The sequence below is a fragment of the Pseudorasbora parva genome, chromosome 18, assembly GCF_024679245.1.
Source record: "Pseudorasbora parva isolate DD20220531a chromosome 18, ASM2467924v1, whole genome shotgun sequence".
Taxonomy (NCBI): domain Eukaryota; kingdom Metazoa; phylum Chordata; class Actinopteri; order Cypriniformes; family Gobionidae; genus Pseudorasbora; species Pseudorasbora parva.
Window position 1 is genome coordinate 44,416,492 of NC_090189.1, and position 13,238 is coordinate 44,429,729.

Here is a 13,238-nt window from a genome sequence, read left to right on the forward strand (position 1 = left end):
GATCAAAAAAAGAAAAAGAGAAGTCTCGGGGGCCCCCTGGTGTTCGGGGCCCTGGGCTGCAGCCCATGTTGCCCATTAGGATAACGCGGCCCTGTGTACACTTACCGCTGATGCCTCTGCTGGCTCTCTGTAGCAGCAGTAATTCATCATCCGATGGAGAGAAGGTTATAATCCAGAGCAAACGCTTGCCTTCATAAAGAACGTCTGCATTGCAGTCGTGGGGAAACGCTGTAGGAACAATGTTCCCCTGCAGTAAAACAGGCCAAACCGTCTGCTGGATCCTCCAGGAACGAGCGCTTTCAGCATCAGTTCTGCTTACTACATCAGTGCAGACGCACACATGCTCATGGAGAAGCTTTATTCTCACTTCAGCTCCTCCGCTAGACCAGGAGTGTCCAACCCTGCTCCTGGAGAGCTACCATACTGCAGATTTCAGTTCCAGCACTGCTCCAAAACATCTGTCTGTAATGATCTAACACACTGAACACCAAGATTAGCTGGTTCAGGTGTGTTTGATTCAGGTTGGAGCTAAAATATGCAGGACGGTAGCTCTCCAGGACCAGGGGTGGACACCCCTGCGCTAGACTGACAGATGCACACTATCAGTGGGTTAATGTCATATTCCTGCTGGTCAGCTGCTAATGCATGTACATTTGCCAAATAATCACAACTCACACTATTAAAGAGATAGTTTACTCAAACATTTAAATAATTGACTTGCCCTCATGTAGATCAAAAGCTGAATGACTTTCTTCTGTGGAGCATAAAAGACAATATTTGGAGATGTTTTGTCCTTACATGAAGGTTAGTGGACAGTTTTGGGTAAACTATCCAGAAAATACTTGATTTAAAGTGCATGAAGTATATTAGAAGTATACAGTCTTGTTCAAAATAATAGCAGTACAATGTGACTAACCAGAATAATCAAAGTTTTTAGTATATTTTTTATTGCTACGTGGCAAACAAGTTACCAGTAGGTTCAGTAGATTGTCAGAAAACAAATGAGACCCAGCATTCATGATATGCACGCTCTTAAGGCTGTGCAATTGGGCAATTAGTTGAAAGGGGTGTGTTCAAAAAAATAGCAGTGTCTACCTTTGACTGTACAAACTCAAAACTATTTTGTACAAACATTTTTTTCTTCTGGGATTTAGCAATCCTGTGAATCACTAAACTAATATTTAGTTGTATGACCACAGTTTTTTAAAACTGCTTGACATCTGTGTGGCATGGAGTCAACCAACTTGTGGCACCTCTCAGCTGTTATTCCACTCCATGATTCTTTAACAACATTCCACAATTCATTCACATTTCTTGGTTTTGCTTCAGAGACAGCATTTTTGATATCACCCCACAAGTTCTCAATTGGATTAAGGTCTGGAGATTGGGCTGGCCACTCCATAACATTAATTTTGTTGGTTTGGAACCAAGACTTTGCCCGTTTACTAGTGTGTTTTGGGTCATTGTCTTGTTGAAACAACCGTTTCAAGGGCATGTCCTCTTCAGCATAGGGCAACATGACCTCTTCAAGTATTTTAACATATGCAAACTGATCCATGATCCCTGGTATGCCATAAATAGGCCCAACACCATAGTAGGAGAAACATGCCCATATCATGATGCTTGCACCTCCATGCTTCACTGTCTTCACTGTGTACTGTGGCTTGAATTCAGAGTTTGGGGGTCGTCTCACAAACTGCCTGTGGCCCTTGGACCCAAAAAGAACAATTTTACTCTCATCAGTCCAGAAAATGTTCCTCCATTTCTCTTTAGGCCAGTTGATGTGTTCTTTGGCAAATTGTAACCTCTTCTGCACATGCCTTTTTTTTAACAGAGGGACTTTGCGGGGGATTCTTGAAAATAGATTAGCTTCACACAGACGTCTTCTAACTGTCACAGTACTTACAGGTAACTCCAGACTGTCTTTGATCATCCTGGAGGTGATCATTGGCTGAGCCTTTGCCATTCTGGTTATTGTTCTATCCATTTTGATGGTTGTCTTCCGTTTTCTTCCACGTCTCTCTGGTTTTGCTCTCCATTTTAAGGCATTGGAGATCATTTTAGCTGAACAGCCTATCATTTTTTGCACCTCTTTATAGGTTTTCCCCTCTCTAATCAACTTTTTAATCAAAGTACGCTGTTCTTCTGAACAATGTCTTGAACGACCCATTTTCCTCAGCTTTCAAATGCATGTTCAACAAGTGTTGGCTTCATCCTTAAATAGGGGCCACCTGATTCACACCTGTTTCTTCACAAAATTGATGACCTCAGTGATTGAATGCCACACTGCTATTTTTTTGAACACACCCCTTTCAACTAATTCAACTAATTGCCCAATTGCACAGCCTTAAGAGCGTGCATATCATGAATGCTGGGTCTCATTTGTTTTCTGAGAATCTACTGAACCTACTGGTAACTTGTTTGCCACGTAGCAATAAAAAATATACAAAAAACCTTGATTATTCTGGTTAGTCACATTGTACTGCTATTATTTTGAACAATACTGTAAATATTACCCAGGAGTTGTGTGTAATATTGTTGTGTCTTTATAAAAGTGTTTCGTATAGGTCACTGTAGCATATCGAGTCAGAGATTGTCCTGTATTCTCTCTGTTCCATCATTAATATCATTAAAGAGCTCCCAGCTCTCCTGTATCTGCTTCAGTCTGAGCTTATTTGACCAATAACAGCTGATCTGAACTCAGTGGAGAAGGTCAAACCCAGAGCGAGGCCAGAGAGCAAAGATCCTGAGCTGATCTGCCGGATTTATAGTTTGTATTCACTTGTGTATCAAATAAACACTGTACAGACCAAAATCTGTAGTTGCACTTTTTTAAAATGTGACTATATGGGAAATGTCATTTATTGTCACTATACACAGATGTTTCACAGATGAGGTGTTTCATCTCAAGGGGTTATCCTCTAATAAAATGAAACTAAACTGGACACATGTACAATGAGAATAAGGGCAACTCATTTCCAGTACCAGCAAGAAATATAACAACATAGAATTAAATAGCAGTGCAAGGAGAGGTAATTATCATCTATATTATCAAAAAGATCAAATATTTTAATATTGCACAGTAAGTCATGGAGTTAGACTGTGAAATCAGTGCATAAGTGAGTTCAACGTGATTATGAACTCACATATCACATATAACTTGTGGAAAAAAACTGTTCTTAAATCTGTTGGTCCTTGTTCTAATGCACCTGTAGCGCCTTCATGAGGGCAGCAGGCAGTGGCGTAACTTACTAATGATGGGCCCCAGTGCAGGCTATGGCCCCCTGGGCTGCACCCTAACCTAGCCTATGTAACACTTTAGGTTTAGGTTTCATTTCTATATCAGGATATCGGTTGTTTATTATTATTAATGAATCCAATATTAATGGCTTATTCTGTGTAACCATAATGTAGGGCCTACATCCCTTAATCGTAAAAAACACACTGTTTTATAATCACTAAGATTCCAAATGTTGTAAATGAAAATTTAGATTTCTAGGATCTACAAGTGTGCATTTTAAGATGTTCTGAAGGCTAAAAAAGTTAGATAACAATATTACTGGAGACTCATCAAGATGGACATGTTGACATAGGCTACTTTTTGTGTAAGTTTGTCCGTTCAAATGCAAAACTTCAAAGAGAACTCAATGTTTGCGCACTGTGAGACTGCGCGCTTTCGGATGAGTGCACAGAGACAGATGTTCTCATTGGCGTCTTCTGGCACTACACGCGGGTCATGATGGTGAAAATGATTGTCCATATTCCAACCTAAGGCAGCACCCGCATGCATTGAACAAAGTTTATAAAGAGAGAGCGTTTTGCCCACGTTTTTCTTTTATATTCGCTGGTGTTAGTGTATCACTGAGGAGCCAGTGCGCATCAAGAGAAACATAAACAAAGTATTATTTTCAAGTTACAACCCTATGGTTACAACCCATAGATGCGTCATCAGATGTGAGATGAACCACATCTTTAGACCAGCACGCAGGTCGCGGTTTCTGTTCGCATCATCATCACATTTCAGACGTATTGTTTCGGTGATGAAAGTCTTTCAGCCAAGAATGCACCGAGAATGCACGGTCCATTTTCGGATGAATATTTGATGCATCCCTAATTAAAATAATGAATAATAATAATAAATTATATTATGGGCTATTATTTAAACATAAATATGAAACTAAATAGGCTACGGTTTGATGATAACATCACTGTTTTCTCCAGTAGGACTGTACAGCCAAATCTAATTTTGTCGCAATATTATCCTGTTTGACACTGTGAAGCTGCTTTGACACAATCGTGATTGTAAAAGCGCTATACAAATACAGTTGATTGATTGATTGATACGGTTTCTTGAACCCTCTGGCTGAAGAACGCACCGTCGAGTTCTGATGTTTTTTCCCCTCACGAATCATGACGGGGGATATAACTCGCAATACTCCGTCATTTTTGGCCATACAGATAAATGTGAGACATAATTATAAACTATTAATTGTCTACTTTTATTTGTGTACACTCACATAACAACAAAACTTTGTGCTTTAGTAAAATAAATTTAAAAAAGGTGCGCTTTCTATCTGCGAGAATCTGAAACTCTGTGAATACATGACATAAACACGAAACATACGTCTAAAGAAAGATTGAAATCGCTAGATTTAAATCAAATAATTCACATGTTATAGTGAATTGTGGAGCTCACTGGCATAGAGCGGAATATCTAGCGGAGCGTCACGCGACTGTGCTCCTCTGACATGCTCTGATGAAAAGGTGGTCAGTATCCTAAGCGTGACGGTAGAGCATGACAGCCGTGTGAAATCTAAAACCAGTGCTTTTCATTTGAAATGTGAGTGTCACAATATTCTGCGGAGTCACTTTGTCGCCAGGGGCCTGTTTGCAATGTGGGCATGGGCCCGTGTGCGCTGCGGGGCCCCCTGCCTGCACTGTCTGTAGTTACGCCCCTGGCAGCAGGTTAAACAGATCAAAGCCAGGGTGAGAGCTGTCCTTAATCATGTTTCTCACTCTACTTAATTAAGGCAGCGGGTGGTGTAAATATCCATCAAGGAGGGGAGAGAGCAGCCAATGATCTTCTGCACTGCCTTTACTACTCTCTGAAGCCTCTCCCCATCTGCCACAGTGCAGTACCATACTGTGATACGGTACGTCAGTACACTCTCAATGGATGAGCGGTAGAAGGTCAGCAGCAGGTTGGAATCCAGGTTGCACTTCCTGAGAACCCACAAAAAGTCCAGCCGCTGTTGATCCTTCTTTATAACCGCTGTGGTGTTGTCTGTCCAGGAGATGCCAGCAGAGATAAGGACACCAAGAAACTGGAATGTGTGGACCCTCTCTTCACACTCACTGCTGATGTTAAGCAGGGCTAGGTCGGTACTGCTCTTCCTGAAGTTGACAATGATCTCCTTAGTTTTCTTGTTATTCAGAGCCAGGTTATTCTCTGAACACCAGAGTGACATGTTCAGGACCTCCTCTCTGTATGCTTCCTCATCTCCCCTTGAGATAAATCCGACCACTGTGGTGTCATCAGCAAACTTGACAATCAATTTGTTGTTATGGAAGGGACTGCAGTTGTGGGTGTAGAGACAGTACAGGAGAGGGCTCGGCACACAGCCTTGGGGGGAGCCAGTGCTCAGTGTGCAAGTGGAGGAGAGGTGGGGACCAAGTCTCATCATCTGGAGCCAGTTGGTGAGAAAGTCCTTTATCCAGGCACATGTAAGAGGGGGAGGCCGAGAATGACCAGTTTATTTATGATAATGTCTGGGATGATTGTATTAAAAGCGGAGCTATAATCCACAAAGAGCATCCGGATGTAGCTCTGCTGCTACTCTAGGTGGCTCAGCGCAGAGCTATGGCGATGGCATCCTCTGTGGATCTGTTCACACGATGTGCAAACTGATGGGGATCAAAGTCTGAGGGGAGTAAGCCTTTAATATGATGAAGAATCAGCCTCTCAAAGCACTTCATGACTACCGGAGTTAGGGGGCCACGGTTCGATAATCATTCAGACTGGTAATGGGAGACTTTTTCGGCACTGGGATGATTAAGGCTGTTTTTAAACAGGACGGGATGACTGCCTGAGCCAGGGAGCGGGCGAGCTGGTGGGAACACGGTCTGCCAGGAACTCCGTCTGGGCCAGTAGCCTTCCTGGGGTTCACTGCCAGGAATACCGAAAACCGTAATACAGCATAAACAGGGCGATGAAGTCCCTTTTTCACAGTGAGCAGAGTGGTGCAGAGGCCAGGCAGAAATAGGATTGGTGCAGGAACCAGATGGGGGTAAATGTGAATGCAGGGTTGGAGCAGATGAGTGCTGCTCTTTTGTGTTTAAATCTTTTTATTAGGGAATCCAACAGTTTGACAATCATTGTACATAGCTTTTATGATTCCACATTATAAACATGAGAAAGAAACAAACAAAAATAAAAATACAATAACTGAAAGGAAAAACAACAACAAAGCAATCCCTATTCCACCCACCCCACCCTAGGGACTTCACACCAATGGGACAGTCAGTGCTACAATTACTCAAGCTATGCTATCGAGGTAATGGAGAAGGGGAAACCAAATTTTATCAAATTGATCCAGCTTGTTTATCAAAGAAAAGTGGATTCTTTCCAGATGTAATAACCTTACCATTTCATCCAACCACAATTTAACAGTAGGGACTTTGGGGTTCTTCCAAAACTTTAGTATTAGTTTCTTTGCAACAATAAGCCCATAGGACAACAACTGTTTTTGAGATTTTTGAAAAGAAGTGAGGTCATTTGAGGTTCCAAATAACACCACAAGTGGATCAGGCTCTAATTCAACCTGCAACATTTCTGACAGTATTTGAAAAATATTAGTCCAGAATGGGGTTAACTTGGAGCAAAGAGCATAACTATGCAGGAGAGTGGCTTCCTCTGTCTGACACTTATCACATATTGGGGAAACACTTGAAAAAAATCTATTCAGCCTGGTTTTAGAATAATGGAGTCGATGAATAATCTTAAATTGAATAAGACAGTGGCGAGAGTTAACGGAGCATTTATGAATATTCTCTAATGCATTAACCCAAAGCTCGTCATTGATCTCACCCCCTACTTCCTTCTCCCACTGTGATCTTATACCCTGCGTAGAAGGCGAAGTAGTGGATAGTAGAGAGTTATACAGTAAAGATATCAAGTGACTAACCCCAGTTCCAAGTCTTAAGAGCTCATCAAACTTTGCAGAAGAAGCCTCATTAAGACAAGGCAAATGCTTACTTACATAATCCCTGAGTTGTAAATAACGAAAGAAATTGTTTTTATGCAAACCGTATTGTGCCTGCACAGCTGACTAAAGGAGGCAAAAGAACCGTCAATAAATAGATCACCAATAGTTTGAATACCTAAGTCTCTCCACTTTATGAAAGCAGAATCCATAGTAGAAGGAGTAAATGAGGGGTTCCCTCCAATTGGTAAGAGGAAAGATAAGGACTTTATAACAAATTTTGATTTAATCTGCTTCCAAATACGAATAGTGCTATGGATTATACAATTATTATTATAGGCCAATTTAGCTATTTTTGTAGGCGACAAGATCACCGCCCCAATATCATACGGGCTACATGCTTCTCTTTCCATTTGGATCCAACAGGGGTGGTAAGTAATCAAGTAAAAATACTTTGATACTTTACTTAAGTATTTTTTTCGGGGATCTGTACTTTACTTGAGTATATTTTATTTGCATCTACTTTTACTCTTACTCCACTACAATATTAAAGGCAAAGTTTACTTTTTACTCCAATACATTTCCCCATGCCCGCTCCAAGTATTAAGTATTTATTACTCTTGATTTCCAAACCGGTCTGGTCGGTCATGGATGATCCAGTCGGGTATAGACTTGGAAAAGCTGACATGTCAGGTTTGCCACACTAACGTTAGCTCAGTGTTTCCCCAACTTTTTTATTTTGCGGCACACTATTTACTATGAAAACATCGCTAACACTTTACAATACAGGTGCACTATTATAATTCATGCCTAACTAATGCACAGATAAACAGAGTTAATGTATTACTAATGAAGAATTAAACCATTTATTAATGATTACTGCATCAGCAACTAATGAACATTCTCTATGATTAATAGATTAAGTAATATATGAATTGCTATTAATTAAATATGACATCATTAATTCCCTAATAACACATTACATGAACTAATAATGTAAATTCATGTATTCAAAGCCATGCATTCCGACTCTCAGTTGTCTGTTTAATTAATCATTAATCATAGCAATTGGCAGAATTATAGTATGACTTTACTTGTTGAGGCACATGACTATTAACTAATTGTTACGTAATATGCCATTGTGGTTATGGCTTTTGAATAAATTTTGAATTAGTTAATAGTATCTTGCTCCTCATCTGTTTTATGGAGCTAATGTTATGGAGCATGTCTATTTTAAGTTTAACCCCTATACTGCGTTAAGGTGCTTCATTGTCTCGTATTAATTGCAAATCTAACAAATTCTTAATTGCAGTATAATCTTATCATTTGTTCAATTAAAGCATTGCATATCAGTCCCAAAAGATTTTATCTGCTTATTGATATTTACAGTTAATTTGAATATTTACTTTCGGTACTTGAGTATGTTTTAAATCTGATACTTTTGTACTTTTACTCAAGTGATGTTTGAATGGAGGACTTTCTACTTTTACTGGAGTATTTTTTTATTTAGGTATATAGACTTTCACTCGAGTATAACTTTTGAGTACTTTTACCACCCCTGGGATCCAAGTAGAATGTGTAAAGTTGTGATCTAACCACATTATGATAGTATGAAGAGCGCAAGAATAATAATAAAGAGAGAAATTGGGGAGTGCCAACCCACCTTCCGCTTTGGATTTACAAAGGTGAGATTTGCTTATTCTATGGGCTTTATAATCCCACAAAAAAGGGATAATAATTGAATCCAGCTGCTTGAAAAAAATCTTAGGTACAAATACTGGGATGTTTTGAAAAAGATAAAGAATTTGAGGTAGAAAAATCATTTTAATAATATTAACCCTTCCTATCAAGGAAATAGGGAGTGACCTCCAAAACTGAATATTATTTTTCAATTTCGACATTAGGGGGGGGGGGGAGTTCGCTTTAAATATTGCTTGAAAATCCTTTGTAACTTCAATTCCTAAATAAGTACATTTATGATGTGTTATTTTAAAAGAAAAGTTTAGTGCAACAGAAAGGTCTTGTACCTTTATAGGCATTAACTCGCTCTTAGACCAGTTTATCCTGTACCCTGAGAAAGTACCAAAATGAGAAATAATTTCTAAGATTCTTGCGATAGTAATCTGAGGTTTAGTAATATATAACAGGATATCATCTGCATATAATGAAATTTTACTTATAGTGTTCTTTTATATTATATCCATGAATATTGGGATCTGACCGAATCGCATGTGCTAAGGGCTCAAGTGCCAAAGCAAAGAGCAAGGGAGATAAAGCGCAACCTTGTCTTGAACCCCTATGTAGTTGAAACGTTGAAGAGAGCATTTTATTAGTAAGAATTCTTGCACATGGCTTGCAATAAAGAATTTTTATCCACTTTTCAAAACTATCACCAATATCGAATTTTCTCAAAACTGCAAACAGGTAAGGCCACTCTAGTTGGTCGAAAGCCTTCTCTGCGTCAAGAGAGACAATAACAAGATCATCTGTATGTGTGTTGTGGGAGTAGATTATATTAAAAAGACGTCGAAGATTGGAGAAGGAGTGCCTATTTGGAATGAAACCTGTCTGATCAGGGTGAATAAGTTTACCAATTATAGATCTAAGCCTGATGGATAAAACTTTGGCCAAAATTTTTTGGTCACATGTCAAAAGTGAAATTGGCCTATAGCTACCTACTTCTTCTGAGTCTTTACCCTTTTTAAGTAATACTGTTATGGTAGCCTCATTTAAAGTAGGAGGCAAAATGCCCACTGTATTCGCATGTGTATACATATTAAATAAATAAGGTGAAAGAAGATCAGTGAATTCTTTGTAAAATTCACTGGGGTACCCATCAGGGCCAGGGGCCTTACCACTCTTCATTGACACGATTGTATCTCGTATTTCTGAGACTGATAGTTCAGCATTGAGGGAGTCACGATCATTCTGAGCTAGAGTAGGGAGGTCACATCTATCCAAGAAGTTTTTGACAGCCAGGTCATTGATTAAGGCCCTAGAGGAGTATAAATCCTCATAGAATTGTTTGAATCTGGTATTAATGTCCTTATGAGACGTTAATATATCACCGCTTTCTGACTTAACTTTACTTATAGTATGATCACTTTCCACTTTTCTAATTTGTCTAGCCAATAATTTATGAGGTTTTTCACCAAATTCGAAAAAAAATTGTTGTGTAAATAAAAATCCCCCAGTTATGCGATCTGAAAGAATTTGATTGTATTTAAACCTTAATAAAAGGATTTTCTTATAGATCTCCATGGATGGGAACACAGCATTTTCTTTATCCAATCTATTAATTTGTTGTTCCAGATCTGCCAATTCAGCCCTTTTTCTTTTCTTTCTCGCAGCCTGAAACGAAATAATACACCCCCTAATATAAGCTTTCATGGTTTCCCACAGTATTGAGGGGGACGTTCCGGGAAGGTCATTCATTTCAAAGAAAAAAGAAATTTGTTTTCTTATAAAATTACAAAACTGTGGTTCCTTTAGAAGCTGTGGGTCTAATTTCCATATCCTGTCACAATGGGGCAAGTCAGCTAAATTTAAAGAGAATGAAAGCGGAGCATGATCTGAAATCACTATATCATGATACGCAACTTTACTAGCAAGTGGCACCAATTTAGCATCAGCCAAAAAATAATCAATTCTAGTATATACATTATGAACATTGGAATGGAAAGAGTATGCTCTGTCTTGAGGGTTAAAAATTCTCCAAATATCAAACAGATTAGAATTCTTACAATACTCTTTTAAAAAAATGCTGGAATTAGAAGGCGGTGCTCTACGTGATGACGATCTATCCAGATATGGATCCAAAACTAAATTCAAGTCACCTGCAATGAGTAAATTTGTTTGCGAAATGTCAGGAATCTGAGCGAGAACATGTTTAAAAAATGAAGGTGAGTCTGTGTTAGGACCATAAATATTAACCAATGTTATGGGTAATGAATATAAATCTCCAATAACTATTAAATACCTTCCCTCCTTATCTGCAATAGTTGTCCTATGGGTGAATGGAGTGCCCTTCCTGAAGAGTATGGCCACCCCTCTTGATCTAACTGCACATGTAGAGTGATAGGTTTGACCAATCCATCTACCTCTTAGCTTGATGTATTCATTTTTATTTAGGTGCGTTTCTTGGAGAAAAATTATGTCACTAGATAACACCTTTAGATGAGCCAAAACCTTGCCCCTTTTGACTGGGTGATTTAACCCTTTAACGTTCCAAGTGACCACAGTAAATTTTCTCCCCTTATCCTGCTGCGTTAAATTATCCTGCATGGCATAGACTTATTTAGTATGATTAAAAAACCCATCAGTGCGAAATGTGTAGTCAAATCTTGAGTATACTTGTCCCTAAACAACCCTCCCTTCAACAAACTCTTGCCTATACTACAAGAAAGCTTCGGAGTAAGGCGCGACCCCACTAAGGAAGTTACAAAATACAAAAACAAACGTGGAACAGCAATAACAAGAAACCAAGAAATAGACATTCACTATGCTAACTTCCCTCACTAAACCCTTCTAATAAAAGAAGTATAGAACAGCCCCGCAAAAGGCAAATATTGAGAACTAAAAAATACGTATAAATAACTTCAGACCAAATTTAGAACTATGGAAGAAAATGATACTAATAAGAAAATACTTCAATAAGAGTAATCCTAACTTATTTGCTAAAAAAAATAGACAGAAAACGGATTCAATAGTGATGAACATAACTAAAGACAATCCGTAAACTTAAACATTAGACCTCTCTGACGCTTTTCATTACCCAGCGCGGTATTTATCAACAGCTACCGGTCCTCAGCATCCTTCCGGCCCGTACCAAAGTGAAGCTCTGCAAACTCTTCAGCTTTCCTCGCGTCCGTGAACACTGTCTCTGTGCCATTAAAAGTCACTCTCAACTTCGCTGGAAATAATGTCCCATACCGTACCCCTGGCTTATCCCGAAGCATTGCTCTGGCTCTGTTGAACGCAGCTCTGCGCTTTGCCACATCAGGAGTGAAATCCGGGAAAACACGAATCTTCTGACCATCATAAGTAAGATCCTTTCGTTCAGCGGCTTTTTTGAGGACTGTTGTCACATCTCGAAAGTAGTGAAGTCGCACAATAAGTGATCGGGGCGGCTCGGTGTCATCCGGGCGCCTTCGCAGAGCCCTATGGGCTCGATCGACTAGCGGACATTCTTCTAGTGACAGCGCGCCTTTCAAAAGTTCTGAAACAAATGCGTTGATGTCTTTGCCCCTCTCCGATCCTTCTTTTAGCCCGGATATCCGCACATTTTGTCGTCTAGATCGTCCCTCTAAATCCGTGCACTTGTCTGTGAGTAGATTAACTTCAGCACCTAAACGTTTCACCTCCGATTGAAACTTGGATATGGCATCCGAAGAGTGAGTTGCTGAGCGTTCTAGGTCGGCAAGAGAAGAACTGTGTTGCGGGGTCGTACTCTGCAAGGCCAAAATAGCGACTTGAGTTTCAGATTTGAGAGCAGAAATTTCACCTCTGATAGTTGTGGCCATCTGTTCAATACGAGTGTCAATCGTCTGGCAAATTTCCACCTTAGTGGCTCGTAGATCGGAACGAAGCGAATTAATAGCTTCCAGAACTGTGGTATCTGCCGACCGTTGCGAAGATTCTTCCGGCGGAACATCATCGTCAGGGGAGGCCGGTGCGATAGGGTCTACCTCATTTTGCTTTTTGAAGATTGTGTCTTCGAGCTCGCTTTCATCTTGTAACCAAAGAGTGTAACCAAGACTTGAGCTAATATAACTTGCAAGAAACAACTTATGCTGAAAATATTGTTACAGATGTCAATTTATAATTTTTTTTGCGGGAGCTGGAGGGGAAAGCGACCTACCGACCCATAGCTCACTCTGCTGCTCTTTTGATGTTTCAAAGCAAGCAAAGTAGTTTAGCTCCTTTGCCAGCGGTGCACTCAGATCTCCTGTTTTCGCATCGCATCCTCTATAGTTTGTGATGTCTTGTATGCCCTGCCACACCTCCCGTATATTATTGCTGGACAGGTGGGACACT